The following is a 13,566-nucleotide window of genomic DNA, read 5'->3' as shown; positions in this document are numbered from 1 at the left end:
TCTCCAAAAATAGCGCAGCAAACTAGGTGAGAAATCCATTTGAATTGATAAGCTCTATTTACACACTTGAAATAAGTACTTATTTCTTTATTGGATCTAAAATTGGTTTATTCGGTTGATAGAGCATCCCATGTAAATAGCTAGCTAGGTATTATGGCACCCTATTACCTTTGAAGGTTTTGTGTAATCAAATCTCGTAGCACATTCAAGTGTCAGTTTTAACATTTAATTGAAAGGATAATTTAAAATCACTTGCTGTAGCATTTGTTGCCAAGTTATTCCTATCAGTGGAGGCTCCTCAAAGGAGGAAGGGGAGGACCATCCTCAGTGAATTTCATAAAAATTGTAAAGCATTGACAAACTATACTAAATATATTCACGTCACCAAATAATTGATTAAAACACACTGTTTTCAATGGTCTACAGTAGCCTAAACAACACTCTGTAGGGTAGCACCATGGTGTAGCCGAAGGACAGCTAGCTTCCGTCCTCCTCTGGGTACATTGACTTCAATACAAAACCTAGGAGGCTCATGGTTCTCACCCCCTTCCATAGACTTACACAGTAATTATGACAACTTCCAGGGGACGTCCTCTAACCTATCAGAGCTCTTGCAGCATGAACTGGCATGTTGCCCACCCAATCAAAGGATCAGAGAATGAGTACTTAAACATAAGCTACAGCTAGCTAGCACTGCAATGTGGTGAGTAGTTGACTCAGTGAGAGAAAGACAATAGTTTTCAACAAATTAATTTATTACAAAATGAAGGAGAAGCAAGAGAGAGATTGTGATTTCTTTTCAGTTCCACTTACTTAGCTAGCAATTGAATCTGGCTAGTTTAGCCTACTCCAACAGAGGGATGCTATGTTAGCTAGCTGACTATGATTCTCCAACTGTCACGGCTGTTGAAAGGAGAGGACCAAGGTGCAGGGTGGTGAGCGTACATTTTCATTTATTAATCAAAATGACGCTGAACAAAACAAATAACACTACAAAAAGAAACCGTGAAGCTCAAAGGCTATGTGCCCTAAACAAAGTCAACTTCCCACAAAGAAAAGAGGGGAAAAAGGGCTTCCTAAGTATGGTTCCCAATCAGAGACAACGATAGACAGCTGTCCCTGATTGAGAACCATACCCGGCCAAAACATAGAAACACCAAATAATAGAAAACTAAACATAGAATGCCCACCCCAAATCACACCATGACCAAACCAAATAGAGACATAAAAAGGCTCTCTACGGTCAGGGCGTGACACCAACAACACTGGAACTCTTTCAAGTCAAGGTAAGCTTTTGGTTTTATTAATTTATGGCCACCAGTGTAACTACTTACTGACTATACACTTTAACGTTACAGCATTATTGTAGCGGGTTTACTAACATGTTACTTCTATTAGCTATGTTGACTATGACGTTACTTTAGCTAATATGGTGACAATGATGTAGGCTGTGTGTGGCGGTTATGATGTGGTTTGGAAAGGTTTTTTCTCCTGGTCACGTGTTGTTCATTGAAGTCCACAAACGAAGGGAAAAGGTGAGAGGAGGAGAGTGCATAGAGGCTAGAATGAATACAACGTTGCTGCTATGATCAGGGGTGCATTCATTCCACTGATTCTGTTGAAAAATGTTTCTTAAACGGAAGCAAATGAAACAGTGATAAAAATACAGGAATTTATCCAATAGAAATTCTAGTTTGCAACTGTTGGATTAATGATTACACTCTAGATAAGCTAGACGCAGGCAAGACTGTGCAAGGCAGTATGAATGTGTCACTGTCATCTCAATATTTTCTCTCGACCTGTGTGCACCTACGTTGTAAATGTTCATTCATAGGCTAGGTTGCTGCAACCTCATGATGGGTATAGGGGAAATTTGAGTATCATGTAGTAGCCTAAACCCATCAATTGTACATTGAACTGGGTGAATGGAATATGAATGACAGTCATCCAACATGTATGGTGTTATAGAAATAAGACCGTGCTAATGAAAACAAAAATGGTCCTCCCTCATCATAAACGGCACCGACCCGCACTGATTCCTATAATATGAGTCATGGAACAGCAGCATGAGAAAGCAGCACTAAGTCACTTGGAATGACTTGTGGGTACATTTGTTTTTTGTTGCCTCATGTTATTGCCTGTGTGGAAGGTGAGGTGCCTTAATTAATAAGCACCTCTCCAAACCAATTTTATGACAGAGTAAAGGTGATTTCCAAATATAGTAAAAAAATGTATGGTCTTTTCTTACTGAGTAAATACATATTTGAACATAAATGGTAAGGCACTTCAATAAAATTAACAAACACTCATTTTCTTGTTTGCCTTGAGGCTGGTCCCATACACAACATGCGACAGGAACTCACACCTTGTCTTGAGGAGTGATTGTGTTATGTGCGTGATGATGTGTCAATAGACCACGAGAAGAATGATTCTTTCCTTTGTGAGTGATTATTATTTGCTATGCAAACTAGTATTGTGTTGGGTTTAACTTGTTAAAAGCTTCAGAAAGTTAAAAGCTTTACCATTGGCTTCCATGATTTGATGAGCTCATCAATGAGTTGATGAGCTCATCGTCAGTCAGTCATTGTTTATTAGGATCCCCATTAGTTACAGCACATGCAGCAGCTACACTTCCTGGAGTCCACACAAAACATACAAATACATAAAGTACAGAACAGTTAAAGACAAGAACATAAGATTATTACATTCAATTCTAAATAAATAACATATATTGGGGGGGGGGGGAACAAGAGACAACATGACATGACTCTATACATAACTGAGCAATGTATTATATCTGTTTTTGGTTTGGCCACAGTGAAGAAACCCATAATAGCGTGTCTGGTGGGGTATTTATGTATGTATGTATGAAGTGCATGCAACTAGATTATACAAGTGGTTTGGCATTTTCAACACACAAATGTTTCCTAAAAAGATCAGAGCCTGAACGAGTACAGTTGATCTTTGTGTCAAAAACGCAGAACATATTTTACAACAGACATAACTCTCCCATTCTTCTCAACAACTTTGTCAATATGACTTGACCATGCTAACTGACCATCCAATGTTACTCCAAGGAGTTCAGCCTGTCTAAGAGAATGCTTTGAACCAAATACAATGCTTTTGGTTTTAGATGTATGATAAATGTCCATTGGGGTGAGGGCAGGGAATAATAACACACAAGTAGACAACACGAAACAAACACACATACATACACATTACACCAGGGGTGCAACTGTCACTGGAGATATGGGGGGCATGACCCCCCACCCCCCCAAAGATTTATAATTGCACTGTCCCTTACAAAAAAAGATAGTGGTCAGAGTGCAGTATAACTGCAGTATGCTGCAAATACTGTATCCAAAATAAAACATTTTTTTTACTGAAGTTAGAGTGCAGTATAACTGCAGTTCAGCTGTAGTACACTGCAGTTATTCTGCAATTACTGGGTCCAAAATACCACAGTTGAATTTTGTTAAAGGAATTTGATTCCTATATGTTTATTAACCAATTCAACTAGAACACTCTGCCCATTCCTAAGAATTTGTAAGATACTTATTTGCATAAAATGGAGAGAGGCCAGTCTCAAAATCAATCAATAGCGTTTAATCTCGAGAGTACTGATCATGGTACAATTTACAACAGGTTATAAACTAAAAATGACGTCATAGGTTTTAAACTGTCCTTCCTCCACACAATGGCAGTATAGTTCAGAAGCCTTCCCACATCGTCCACCACCTGTTAAATAATTTACTACTAGCCCAAGGTCTCTCCTCTCCCTTTGTAGAGATAAGATGACCCGTAAGGAACACAGCATTCTAGCCAGTCTGACGATAACTTCATTAGTTTCTACCAAGGAACAGACCGTCTTTGTTCTAATTCTTGATTATAATTACACACATTATATTCAGTACTATGATTATAATACGATTCATACATCCATTCAGTAACATAGTAGTATTCTGTTTAGTTGTAGTTTTAAGCTAAATAATGTATACCTAATTTAGTCATTATTCATCAAAATCTCATAACAAATGAAGTCGGAAGTTTACATACACTTAGGTTGGATTCATTAATTAAAACTAGTTTTTCAATCACTCCACAAATTTCTTGTTAACAAACTATAGTTTTGGCAAGTCGGTTAGGACATCTACTTTGTGCATAACAAGTAATTTTTCCAACAATTGTTTACAGACAGATATTTTCAGTTATAATTCACTGTGAATTAGTTATAATTCACCCAATTCCAGTGGGTCAGAAGTTTACATACACTAAGTTGACTGTGCCTTTAAACAGCTTGGAAAATTCCAGAAAATGATGTCATGGCTTTAGAAGCTTCTGATAGGCAAATTTACATAATTTGAGTCAATTGGAGGTGTACCTGTGGATGTATTTCAAGGCCTACCATCAAACTCAGTGCCTCTTTGCTTGACATCATGGGAAAATCAAAAGAAATCAGAGAAGACCTCAGAAAAAAATTTGTAGACCTCCACAAGTCTGGTTCATCCTTGGGAGCAATTTCCAAACGCCTGAAGGTACCACATTCATCTGTACAAACAATAGTATGTAAGTATAAACACCATGGGACCACGCAGCCATCATACCACTCAGGAAGGAGACGCGTTCTGTCTCCTAGAGATGAACGTACTTTGGTTCAAAAAGTGCAAATCAATCCCAGAACAACAGCAAAGGACCTTGTGAAGATGCTGGAGGAAACCGGTACAAAAGTATCTATATCCACAGTAAAACGAGTTCTATATCGACATAACCTGAAAGGCCGCTCAGTAAGGAAGAAGCCACTGCACCAAAACCACCATAAAAAAGCCAGACTACGGTTTGCAACTGCACATGGGGACAAAGATCGTACATTTTGGAGAAATGTCCTCTGGTCTGATGAAACAAAAATAGAACTGTTTGGCCATAATGACCATTGTTATGTTTGGAGGAAAAAGGGGGAGGCTTGCAAGCCTGAAGAACAACATCCCAAACATGAAGCACGGGGTGGCAGCATCATGGTGTGGGGGTGCTTTGCTGCAGGAGGGACTGGTGCACTTCACAAAATAGGTGGCATCATGAGGGAGGGAAATTATATGGATATATTGAAGCAACATCTCAAGACATCAGTCAGGAAGTTAAAGCTTGGTCGCAAATGGGTCTTCCAAATGGACAATGACCCCAAGCATACTTCCAAAGTTGTGGCAAAATGGCTTAAGGACAACAAAGTCAAGGTATTGGAGTGGTCAAAGCCCTGACTTCAATCCCATAGATAATTTGTGGGCAGAACTGAAAAAGCATGTGCGAGCAAGGAGGCCTACAAACCTGACTCAGTTACACCAGCTCTGTCAGGAGGAATGGGCCAAAATTCACCCAACTTAATGTGGGAAGCTTGTGGAAGGCTACCCAAAATGTTTGACCCAAGTTAAACAATTTAAAGGCAATGCTACAAAATACTAATTGAGTACATGTAAACTTCTGACCCACTGGGAATGTGATGAAAGAAATAAAATCTGAAATAAATTATTCTCTCTACTATTATTCTGACATATCACATTGTTAAAATTTAGTGGTGATCCTAACTGACCTAAGACAGGGAATTCTTACTAGGATTAATTGTCAGGAATTGTGAAAAACTGAGTTTAAATGTATTTGGCTAAGGTGTGTGTAAACTTCCGACTTCAACTGTAGCTACTGCACTTTTACTGCAGTTTCAAAACGGCAATCTTTTTTTGTAAGAGTGATACAAAACACGGCACAGCTGTGCTTTAGGACCATGAGGATGCCTCACAGCAGTCGGGAAGGCTGTTTTCCGGTTTCATCTGGCTGGATTTCGGACCACACGAAGTGGTGTATGGACAGGCTGTGTGAAGGGAAAGCTTCTGAAAGGCTGGCGTATAGGAACAGCACGGGAGAGATCTACAGAGGCAGCTGCTGTCTGTGTTGCGATATGTCTCTGAGTTGTACAAACAAGCAGAGCAGAAACTGGCTACTCTTTAGTTGACTGATCTAGCTGGCAAGGAAACTGCTGTTTGACAGTTACTGTTAGCTAATGTTTTCATCCCCTCTTGAATGAAGTGAATTAACTACTAGCAGTTAGTTAGCTAGCTAGTAGCTACCACAGCCAGTTCAGCTCTAGCTAGCTATCTGATGATGTGTGTAGTTTTAGTCAGAATTAGAACAAGGACTTTTGTTCCTTTTTAGTATGTAAGCAGGGTGCAAGTGGGAAACAAATGATAAGAGGAGCTATCGACAGACAAGTTGTACTACTGTGTTCCTTACAGGACATTCTATCTCCACCTGTGGAGGTGAGAAGCTGTTAGGCTTGCAGAAAATTATGAAACATGTTGCAGATTAAAGAAACAATGTATCTGTGTAGTGGGAAAACACCAACTGTCTGAGCAAGGTGTAGTTTAAGATTTGAACTTGTTTGTGTGTGTTATAAAGATTGTGTTTGCATTTTAGAGCGCTCTCGTGAATAAACATTTTGGCTATTGTAAACTGGGAGTATATGTCTGTTTCATTTAAACCAGAAACTTACAAACTCTGGGTTGCAGACTGAGTAGATTAATTTAAGTTTATGAACATTGATAATTCAATTCTTGTGACATTTTCCCTCTCATTTCAACATAATGCAGTTTGATAATGTACCAATGTACCATTACCTAGAGCTAGCCAAAAGTAAGCTATTATTTTTTGCATCAATCACACTAGATCTGAATCAAATGATGAAACCAGTGGCCAAATAACTGAAGACCGATATTCTGACATTTTACAGGGCAATGTACAGTGGGGCAAAAAAGTATTTAGTCAGCCACCAATTGTGCAAGTTCTCCCACTTAAAAAGATGAGGCCTGTAATTTTCATCATAGCTACACTTCAACTATGACAGACAAAATGAGAAAAAAAATATCCAGAAAATCACATTGTAGGATTTTTTATGAATTTATTTGCAAATTATGGTGGAAAATAAGTATTTGGTCACCTACAAACAAGCAAGATTTCTGGCTCTCACAGACCTTCTTTAAGAGGCTCCTCTGTCCTCCACTCGTTACATGTATTAATGGCACCTGTTTGAACTTGTTATCAGTATAAAAGACACCTGTCCACAACCTCAAACAGTCACACTCCAAACTCCACTATGGCCAAAACCAAAGAGCTGTCAAAGGACACCAGAAACAAAATTGTAGACCTGTACCAGGCTGGGAAGACTGAATCTGCAATAGGTAAGCAGCTTGGCTCGAAGAAATCAACTGTGGGAGCAATTATTAGGAAATGGAAGACATACAAGACCACTGATAATCTCCCTCGATCTGGGGCTCCACGCAAGATCACACCCCGTGGGGTCAAAATGATCACAAGAACGGTGAGCAAAAATCCCAGAACCAACCTAGTGAATGACCTGCAGAGAACTGGGACCAAAGTAACAAAGCCTATCATCATCAACACACTACGCCGCCAGGGACTCAAATCCTGCAGTGCCAGACGTGTCCCCCTGCTTAAGCCAGTACATGTCCAGGCCCATCTGAAGTTTGCTAGAGAGCATTTGGATGATCCAGAAGAAGATTGGGAGAATGTCATATGGTCAGATGAAACCAAAATATAACTTTTTGGTAAAAACTCAACTAGTCGTGTTTGGAGGACAAAGAATGCTGAGTTGCTTCCAATGAAAACCATACCTACTGTGAAGCATGGGGTTGGAAACATCATGCTTTGGGGCTGTTTTTCTGCAAAGGGACCAGGACGACTGATCCGTGTAAAGGAAAGAATGAATGGGACCATGTATCATGAGATTTTGAGTGAAAACCTCCTTCCATCAGCAAGGGCATTGAAGATGAAACGTGGCTGGGTCTTTCAGCATGACAATGATCCCAAACACACTGCCCGGGCCATGAAGGAGTGGCTTCGTAAGAAGCATTTCAAGGTCCTGGAGTGGCCTAGCCAGTCTCCAGATCTCAACCCCATAGAAAATCTTTGGAGGGAGTTGAAAGTCCGTGTTGCCCAGCAACAGCCCCAAAACATCACTGCTCTAGAGGAGATCTGCATGGAGGAATGGGCCAAAATACCAGCAACAGTGTGTGAAGACTTACAGAAAACGTTTGACCTCTGTCATTGCCAACAAAGGGTATATAACAAAGTATTGAGATAAACTTTTGTTATTGACCAAATACTTATTTTCCACCATAATTTGCAAATAAATTCATTAAAAAATCCTACAATGTGATTTTCTGGATTTTTCTCCTCATTTTGTCTGTCATAGTTGAAGTGTACCTATGATAAATTACAGGCCTCTCTCATCTTTTTAAGTGGGAGAACTTGCACAATTGGTGGCTGACTAAATACTTTTTTGCCCCACTGTATGTGTATTAGTCAGTATAGCAATGTAACGTTATTGATCTGTCAGTTTCCCTAGTTAATTACCTACTTACCTACGTTTTAAACAGCACTACAGGCTTCACTGTCATGGTGCTCAGTCAGTACACAACATTATGGTCATCATGTCTTAGCAGGATCAGGTGGTGACAGGTGTCCCTGCAGGGTCAGGCAGCCAGGGAAAAACAATCTGTGACAGCGCAGAAGTGAACTTCTGCAGATACAACACTTTATTCTCTACTGTGCAGCAAACATTGGACAAGCAAGAAACGTCCAAGATTGAACTTATTTTAAGGCAGTATGACAAACCTCTAAAGTTGATTACCAATCTGTATCAAGAGTTATTAGAGGCTTTTCCCCAATGACACAAAACAGACCTGGGAGACATTATTGATGATAATGGACACAGATAGACTATGTATACAAAAGTATGTGGACACACCTTCAAATTAATGGATTTGGCTATATCAGCCACACCCGTTGCTGACAGGTGTATAAAATCGAGCACACAGCCATGCAATCTCCATAGACAAACAATGGCAGTAGAATGGCCTTACTGAAGAGCTCAGTGACTTTCAACATTGCACCGTCATTGCATGACACCTTTCCAACAAGTCAGTTAATCAAATTTCTGCCCTGCTAGAGCTGCACTGGTCAACTGTAAGTGCTGTTATTGAAAATGGAAACGTCTAGGTTCAACAACAGCTCAGACACGAAGTGGTAGGCCACAAAAACTCACAGAACAGGACTGCCAAGTGCAGGTTTGTCAAGATCGGTGTATAAGAACTTGACTGGCCTGCACAGAGCCCTGACCTCAACCCCATCGAACACGTTTGGGATGAATTGGAACACGACTGCAAGCCGGCCTAATCGCCCAACATCAGTGCTCGACCTCACTAATGCTCTTGTGGCTGAATGGTAGCAAGTCTTCACAGCAATGTTCCAAGGTCTAGTAGAAAGTCTCCACAGAAGAGTGGAGGCTGTTATAGCAGCAAAGAGGGGAACAACTCCATATTATTGGCCATGATTTTGAATGAGATATTTGACAAGCAGGTGTCCACATACTTGTGATCATGTAGCATGTGTTAGAATGCTCTGTCATGTTCATATAATTCAGACATAAATTACTGCAGTTTAAGACCATCTATAGAACAAACTATATGCCAGTGAAACTGAATAACATGCCCTCAGAATTGTAATTCCTCTGCTGGATGTGTAAAACACAAAAGGGAACATATTTGCATATGTTATGATCTTGTGAAGGCTGGCTGAATTCTGGCAAAGAGTGTTATTTTATCTCAGCATGTCTACAGATTCTCCCTTCTCCTTGTTTTTGTTTGCTTGGAAATGTTGATACTGGAGGCTTATCAGAAGAAACTGTGTAACCTAGAATTTATAGTGACTAAGAAATGCATTGACATTCATTGGAAGGTTGGTTATCCTCCCACAATAGATGGCAGAAATGATTAAGGGTATACTGTGCAACCGTTATAAGGCCTGGATGCCTTATATGGAATACAGTACAACAAAAGGAGACTGTATTGAAAACATGCCCACTTCAGGGGAGATACCTATTTAGGCAATCTGCCGTACAGTTGGTTGTCACTCTGGCCTTGGCCCAACACCTGAAACCAATAATGAATGATTCACTAAGATTCTCAAGCTGAGTGGGGTGTGTTGGGTTGGGGCGCTACAGGGCTGTGGACTCTTCGGGACAGGACAGGGTGATCCAGATATATTGTGTGCAAGTAAAAAGAACTCTACAGTAGGCCTATGATATGAATTATATGGAGGATGTACTGTTTTTGTGTGTTAATGTGTAGGTGTATGTGTTTTTATAAAACGTTTGTTTTCCAAACCTTCCCTTGAGACCAAAAAAAAGATGGGAAGGCAGTTGTGTTGGGGAGAGAGTTGAGTTATTGAATAGACTGGTGGGGGTTGTGGCGTGCAGGCGGCTCGGAATGGTTGCAATTTAATATGTCTTAAAGACAATCAAAAGTTAAGACTTATTACCTCATTTGTTAGGCTACTGGTTACAGGTGCGACCCAATATTGATTATTGAATTATCATTGATCTAGTTCACTCTTATCAATCACTTAAACATTTAATAACGATCTTCACTAGCTTAATGACAGTGGGCATTTTTGCTTACTTTTTGATGTTCCAAATAGAGACAGCTAGAAGGGCCATGGGTCATATTAGATTGTGTAGAAATGCAGGAAATTAGCTTTAGATGCCCCCAAAAAATGGGAGGACCCCCAACCCCCCTGCCAAGTTATGTCCCGCCCATTTCTAAAACCAAAGTTGCGGCCCTGCTTTACACACACTTTTACACTCATAATTTGCTGTTGCTACTCTGTTCTTTATTTTACTCTTATTATTATTATTATCTATCCTGATGCCTAGTCACTTTACCCTGCCTTCATGTACATATCTCCCTCAAATACCTTATTATTATCTATCCTGATGCCTAGTCACTTTACCCTGCCTTCATGTACATACAGTATCTCCCTCAAATACCTTATTATTATCTATCCTGATGCCTAGTCACTTTACCCTGCCTTCATGTACATAACTACATCAAATACCTTGTACATCTGCACATTGATTTGGAACTGGTACTCCCTATATATAGTGCCATTATTGTGTATTTAATTTGATTCCTCGCGTTACTATTTTAAAAAACAAAACAACTATTGTTGCTCATAAGCAAGCATTTCACGGTAAAGTCTACACCAGTTGTATTCAGCGCATGTGACAAATACAATTTCATACGTGTACTTGACGTTTTTGACTATCTCCAAGACGGGGGCGTGCCCAGCCTGGTTCCTCCTTAAGTCCACAAATCAACTCCCTTGTTTTGCTGACGTTGAGAGAGAGGTTGTTTACCTGGCGCCACACCGTCAGAATGCCTACTGTTGGCCGTCTCCTCGTTATTGGTAATCAGGTCTGTTACTGTCGCGTCGTCAGCAAACTTGATGAATGTGTTGGAGGTGTGCATGGCCACGCAAACATGGGTGAACAGGGAGTATAGGAGGGGGCTGAGCACGAACTAAACTTGGAGTCACGCAAGGATATGTTGTGTGGTCCTCCCACTACGACTCAGGAAACCATGCAGTTTATTAGAGTACAGATGAAATAAGTTACAATGAACTTCACATGGTGATGAAAGTGCACGGTGATGAGCTTTATGGTCCTTTCCAGTTTGAACTGTGTGAGGCCACACAGTCGTTGGTATACAGGGAGTAAAGGAGGGCACTGAGGACGCACCCTTGTGGGGCCCCTGTGTTGAGGATCAATGTGGAGGAGGTTATGTTGCCTACCCTCACCACCTGGCCCCTCAGGAAGTCCTGGACCCAGTTGCATAGGGAGGAGTTTAGTCCCAGGGCTGTGAGCTTTGTGCTACGCTTAGAGGGCACTAAAGGTATTGAAGTCTGAGCTGTAGTCGAACAGTATCCTCACATATTCATTCCTCTTGTCCAGATGGGTGAGGGCAGTGTGCAGTGCAATGGCGATTGCGTTGTCCGTGGATCTGTCGGGCTGTAGGTAGAGAGGGTTGAGTGTATCGGGAGGAAGGATGTGATGTTTCTTGTGCACAGGGATGATAGTTGACATCTTGAAGCAGGTGGGGGATAACGACCTGTGCTAGAGATTGAAAATGTCCGTCAACACAACAGCTAGCTGGTCTGCACATGCACTGAGGGTGCAGCTACGGAGGATAGTGAGGGTTAAGCAAGTAGCCCTCGTTGTCCTCAGAGGCTCTCCTCGGCATCTGAGTCGTTTCGCTCAAAGTGCTAAAAAAAAAGGTGTTTAGCTTGTCTAGTAGGGTGGCGTTGGTGTCCGCGAAGTGACTGGCTTTCTTTTTGTAATCCATGATCGTTAGAAGCCCCAACCCGCTGAATTGCTCCTCCACTTTGACCCTATACATGTGTCTCACCATCTTGATCAATCTGCGTAGGTCGTATTTTTACTGTATAACCATACAAATTGTCCCTGGTCACCTTGCCGTGTTTATAAGCAGCATCTCTCCTTCAGTTTCCTGACAAGTCTGCCATCAGTTTTGGATTCAGCTAAGTTTTGAAATTCACCATCAGAATCACATCTATGCATTTTTTGATGAATCATGTGGCTGAGTTGGCATATTCATTAATGTTATCGCTAGAGGCAACCCGGAACATATTCCAGTCCACGTGATCAAAACAGTCTTGGAGCATGGATTCTGATTGGTCAGACCAGCGCTGTACAGACCTGACCACCGGAACTTTGAGTCTTTGTTTGTAGGCGGTGTGGAGCAAAATGGAGTCATGGTCAGATTTGCTAAAAGGATGGGAAATGGCTTTATACCGTGTCGAAAAGGCGTGTAGCAGTGGTCCAGGATAGAATCTCTGCGAGTTGGACAGTCAATGTGTTCATAGCAATTCAATAAATTTGTTTTGTTAAAGTCCCACGCCTCCGGGTACGCAGTCTCTAGTTTGTTCAGGGTCCAATTAAGTATTTTTGGTGTCTGCTTGGGGTGGGATGTAGAAAGACATAGCGATAATCCCTGCCAACTCTTTCGGAAGATAAAAATGGCGACATTTGATGACCAAGTATTCCAAGTCGAGAGAGCAAAAGCTCGCAAGTTCCTGTGCATTTCCCCCATCGCACCACTTGTTATTGGTCATAAAACAGAACCTTCCAACTTTGTTCTTGCCAGAGAGAGCCCTCTCCTATCTGCTCGATGTGTAAAACCCGCTGGTTGTATATCATTAATTTGGATGTCAGAGGAAAGCCAGGTCAGAAAAACAGAGTATGTTACAAAATCAGATGTAACCCTGGAAGGAGAACCTCGATCTGAGTTCGTCAAGTTTATTCACTAATGATTGAACATTGGCAAGTTCAATCCTCATATTCCAATAGTTCTGCCCGGGTGTATGACGTTTGCACGAAACAAACTGAGTAAGAACATTTGAGAAAATCACTAGGAAAAACACTAGAAAAAGTAGAAACCTGTAATGTTTTGTAGGAGCTCAAGGCGAGGCACCATCCGTGATGTAGTGTGTGCAATCAGCATACAGTCATTTTAGCTTCTTGTAAGACAAGTGGCAAATAATTTGTAAAAATAGAGTAACGGCCCAAGAGAACCGCCCTGAGGGATACCGCACTGTACATATGTTAGAGAAGCTTCCATTGAATACTTGAGTTCTATTGGATAAGTA

The sequence above is a fragment of the Oncorhynchus mykiss genome, chromosome 32 (assembly GCF_013265735.2).
Source record: "Oncorhynchus mykiss isolate Arlee chromosome 32, USDA_OmykA_1.1, whole genome shotgun sequence".
NCBI lineage: Eukaryota > Metazoa > Chordata > Actinopteri > Salmoniformes > Salmonidae > Oncorhynchus > Oncorhynchus mykiss.
This window is presented reverse-complemented; position numbering follows the sequence as displayed.